General features: G+C 41.6%; 1 long non-coding RNA gene across 1 annotated transcript; it reads left to right on the top strand.

Moving 5' to 3' along the window:
* The first annotated feature begins 376 nt into the window (after positions 1 to 376).
* Positions 377 to 4,624, top strand: LOC134809409 (uncharacterized). Its single transcript, XR_010155016.1, has 2 exons — positions 377 to 468; positions 1,057 to 4,624. It is a non-coding gene; the product is annotated as an uncharacterized LOC134809409 (long non-coding RNA).
* The last annotated feature ends 465 nt before the right edge of the window (positions 4,625 to 5,089 follow it).

Raw genomic sequence — 5,089 nt, 5'->3', positions numbered from 1 at the left:
TGACCAGTCTGGGAGCCATAGAGAGACCCTATCTCAAAAGAAAAAAATTCTGAGAATCTATTGATGTTAAGTGAGGGCTTATTGTATTTATGAGTTAAATATATTTATTACTTTTTTACACACACATATAGATACATGCATGTGTGGATTTTTTTTTTTTATTTTTAGCTGGCTCTTGCTTCTTTGGAAGTATGTGTGGTTTTAACAAACTTAAGATGAAAGGTCTTTATATATAATATATGTATGTGTTTTGTTTTACCTGTTTAATTTTGTTCTTTTGTGGGCACATTTTAATTGAATATGTTTATTTGATTGTTGTTGTATCAACATAAAACGATAACATTTGGAAAGCATCTATTTCAAGTCATTTTCCTAGGGCCATTGAAACAACTCTGAAAGAATCTTAGAGGCAATCAATTTCGATGACTCCTTCCTTCTGGAGTAAACTTGGATACCAGTTAAAGAAAGGTAATTTACCAGGACTTGGGTTTTGGTTTAATAATAAAGCTATAGCTTGAAACACGGAAATGCAGTATAGCAAGGAAAAGGCTGTGATTAAACCTGTTCCTGAAGAATGGGAAGGGAATGATAATTATAAACCACAAATAGGCCAGGTGTGGTGGTTCACGCCTGTAATCCTAATACTTTGGGAGGCTGAGGTGGGTGGATTGCCTGAGCTCTGGAGTTCGAGACCAGCCTGGGCAACATTGTGAAACCCTGTCTCTACTAAAAACACAAAAATAGCCCAGCATGGTGGCATTTGCTTATAGTTCCAGTTACTTCGAAAACTGAGGCAGAAGAATTGCTTGAACCCAGGAGGTGGAGGTTGCAGTGAGTCGAGATTGTGCCACTGCACTCCAGCCTGGGCAAGAGAGTGAGACTCTGTCTCAAGAAAAAAAAAAAAAAAATACAAGGACGGTCCCCAAATGACAGATTTGAGAGCACATTTGGTTTTTTAATGTTTCTAGACTTTATGAAAGTGACAAATGGCTTGGAAAAAAATAGTTGAGCCCTTTGTGAATGTATATAGAGCTCACCGCAGATTATTTTTTGCAGTTGCGGATGATGCAATAAGGAGACTATAAGCTGGATTCTGGGGCTCCAGGCCTGTTCCTTCTGCATGGCTAAGAGGAGAACCCTTCGGTGAGCACCTTGTTGCTCTCATCCCACTTGCCTGATGTGCATTGAGATGCTTGTTCCTTGATTCAGGGCCCTAATTATCAAGCCTAGGAATTTGCTCATGCAATTGCTGCATGCCGAGTCTTTGAGAATGAGTCTTTGCTTGTTAATCTCTGATTGCATGTGCCCTTCTTCAGTGGGACTACAGGATTTTCTACCAACAGTCTCTCTACTGAGCTCTTTCTAGGTAGAGGCCTAAGCACAAAGAATGCCCAGTGTTAGCTGGTGGATTCCTGTGCAATGCTTCTGATGGTTGACAGAGTTATTAGGAATGTCAAACATCAGGTAGGTTCAACCCTGAACAATTTCATTAATTATCTACGCAGATTCATATACCGAAGTCTGTGTTTTTCATGATCTTAAAGTACCATGGTTTTCATAGCTCTGTAAAGTAAAATCTTTTCACTTCTGCCCTCTCAAAATTGCCAAAAGGAAGCATCTATTTCTTTTTGCCAGGCAACATGCACTGGGACATTATACCAATCAGTAAAGGGTTATTGATTAGAGGGGCCTAGGATTTATACTTCTGCCTGCCTTACTGGTGAGAAATCTGGTGTCACAAGTGATTAAGCACTTTTTGGAGGTCACACAGCTAGTAGGTGCTGGAATCAGAATGCCATGTCTGTCTGACTCCAACGTCCCTGAACCGCATATTAAGATAAAGTATTCTGGGGAATATTTATGGTAACAGGATATTCATTTGACAGCATGGTCAAATGGTATGCAAACAAAAATGGCATCCTGTAAGAATTTTTCATGTAGATAGCCAGGAACCCTATGGATCTCTGGCCTCAAGCAAGAAGAGAAGTGGGACTTATGAAGAGGATTCTGTGGCACTGTATCCTTACCTCTTCCCTAGTGGGTTTAGGTTTTCTTTTTCCTTGTTCCGTAAATGAAATACAGACAAGTGACATGGCATGGCTGTCTCTTGGCCTCAGTCCAGTATGGAGGATTCAGCGACACCCCTCAGAGAGGTTGCTATTTAATTGTGCATCTGTTGGAGGCATAAGGGGCTGGCACCTGACCCCTGCCTGATGTGCTAAAGGGACTTCTGAGCTCATGGGCTAGGGGGGATGTGTTCATTTAGCTTTCACTTCCAGAGTCCTTCAAACTAATATGCATGCCCAGATAACTTTAACGACTGGATGAGACCAGCAGGAGGAAAACTTCCTGCCATTTGGACTATTGGCCTACAAAATCTGCTGGGATGAGGAAGAGACCCTATCAGAGAGGCACCAGTGGAAAATCAGTTGGAGGGACAGAAGATACCACCAGTCTCTCAGGAGTTGCAGTTAGGGGCAATCCAGCTCGCTGGCTTCCAGGAACTTAAGAAAATGCCTTTTAGGATGGCCTAAAATGTTTTCATGTCAGTACCAATGACGTAAGAACTTTCTGTTCCTTTTTGCCTTCCTTTCCTGCTACTCTTCAGGTGGGGAGATGTGTAACCACAGCAGGGCGAATGAGGGAGGAGGACAGTTGAGAAAGCCAGTCACTTCCCTGTGTGTGCCCTCCATTTCAAGACCACAAAAAGCATGCCTTAGCTGGGGGTAGGGTAGGGAAGAAAAGTAGTCTTACCTTGGAATTAAAACTGCCAAGATTTAGTATTGCACTCGACATTTAGTTTTGTCACCTGAGGGAGCTGACAAGCTCCATAAATTACCCCAGCTATCCAAGATTAATAACTTTATACTGAAAGGAAGTAAATACATACATATGTGTGTGTGTGTGTGTGTATACACACACTTTAAGTCAGGGTCTTGCTGTGTCACTTGGTTTAGAGTGCACTGGCACAATCATGGCTCCCTGCAGCGTCAAACTCCTGGGCTCAAGTGATTTTCCCACTTCAGCTTCCCAAGTAGTTGGGACCATAGGCATGTGCCACCATTTTTAGCTAAATATTTTGAGAGATGGTTTCTCGCTATGTTGGCTAGGCTGGTCTTAAACCCCTGGCCTCAAGCAATCCTTCCACCTTGGCCTCCCAAAGAGCTGAGTTTACAAATGTGAACCACCATGCCCAGAAACAACAGAGACTTTTTATTTTGATTGGTGTACTTGAGCCAGTTCAGGGACATCTGATGGATATAGAAAGAGACAAAAGATTTTTTGTATAGTACATTAATTAATGCTGTTAACACAAAGCACATAAAATCAGAATGTTCTTCATCATAGTTTTGCCCTTTCCATTGATTGATTGATTGACTGATTGCTACCCGAGCTTCAGTATTGAGACATGCTATCTCTCTGTTCAGTGATGCTGCCGGTACTGAGATACGCTGTCTCTCTATTCAGTGATGCTGCCATTGGTGTTTGTTGGACAATATTTCATTGAACCTAATTTGGAGGAAAAGATGTTTAGCTGTAGATATAATGAAGGGAATGTCAGCTCTTTCCAGCCTGATGTACTCCTGCTGCCGCGTCATGGGCAGCAGGGGTATTGCCTGCGTCGGCTGAGTTCATCGGTTTTCTCCTTACTGTTGCCTTTGATTTTGTCCTTTGGCATAGATTCCTCTCTCCACTCCAAAAACATATTCCAGAACTGAATTCCTGCAAAATTCTTTTAATTCTTAATGACCTCAAGTAAAACATTCCCCTTTCCTTTCCTAACAAACTTCTCATGAAAGTGATACTAGCTTTCTCTAGTCGTTCTCATGAAATTGATAACTGTCATTCTCTAGTCCTTCTCATTAAAGTGGTAACTAGCTTTCTCTATTTCTTCTCCTCTGGTTACTTTCATATTCATTGGATCTCATGCATGGTACAGGTATTCAGACCCAGGTCTTTGATTTCAAAATAACTGGCAATGGAACAGCAGGAAATATCAAATATGTCCCCACTTGTTAAAAAGTCATTTCTTGACAACTATTAGGCATCTGAGATTAGTTATCAATCTACTGTCAATGATGGAGTGCATCTAACAGGTTCAAAATACTGACTTTAAGAACTCATAGAAACAATAGTACAATGGTGGTTACCAGGGGCAGAGAGTGCAGGTGGAAGGATGGGGAGATGTTGGTTAAGGGGTACAAGGTTTAAATTAGACAGCAGAAATACGTTCAGGAGATCCATTTTACAACATGGTGACTGAAGTTAATAGTAATTCATTGTATACTTGAAATGTGGTAAGGGAGCAGAGCTTTAATGTTCTTAATCACAAAAACTGAGAAGTATATAAGGTGCTGGATATGTTAATTGATTTGATGCAATCATTCTACATTGTATGCATATAAAGCACAGTGTTGGGATTATAATTACTAGAGAGTGTTCCTCATACTCTACAGCAGTGGTCCCCAACCTTTGGGACCAGTTTTGTCAAAGACAATTTCTCCCTGGACCTGGGGTGAGGGGTTATGGTTTTGGAATGATTTAAATGCATTATATTTATTGTGCACTTTTTTTCTATTATTATATTACAATACATAATAAAATATTATACAACTCACCAAAATGTAGCTGAGGTTCTTTTCCTACAACCACAGATGGTGCCATCTGGGGGTGATGGGAGACCAGGACAGATCATCAGGCATTAGCTTCTCATAAAGAGCACACAGCCTAGATCCCTCACATGTGCAGTTCATAATACGAGTCATGCTCCTGTGAGAATCTCATGCTGCCACTGACCTGACAGGAGGTGGAGCTCAAGTGATAATGAGAGTGATGGGTAGTGGCTGTAAATATAGATGATGCTTCACTCCTTCACCCACTGCTCACCTCCTGCTGTGCAGCTAGTTTCTTAACAGGCCACGGACCAGTACCATTCCACGGCCCTGGGGCCAGGGATCCCTGCTCCACAGAGTCAGCATTCGGGGGGATACAGCCTTCACTCTCACATTCTCCAAAGCTCGCAGGCAAAAATTGGACATTGACTGTCTCAAGGTTACTTCTGCCTGTAAAACTAGGTGTTAATTTAATG

The sequence above is a fragment of the Pan troglodytes genome, chromosome Y (genome assembly GCF_028858775.2).
Source record: "Pan troglodytes isolate AG18354 chromosome Y, NHGRI_mPanTro3-v2.0_pri, whole genome shotgun sequence".
NCBI lineage: Eukaryota > Metazoa > Chordata > Mammalia > Primates > Hominidae > Pan > Pan troglodytes.
Note: the sequence above shows the minus strand (reverse complement) of the source record. Positions and strands in the feature narration are given on the sequence as shown.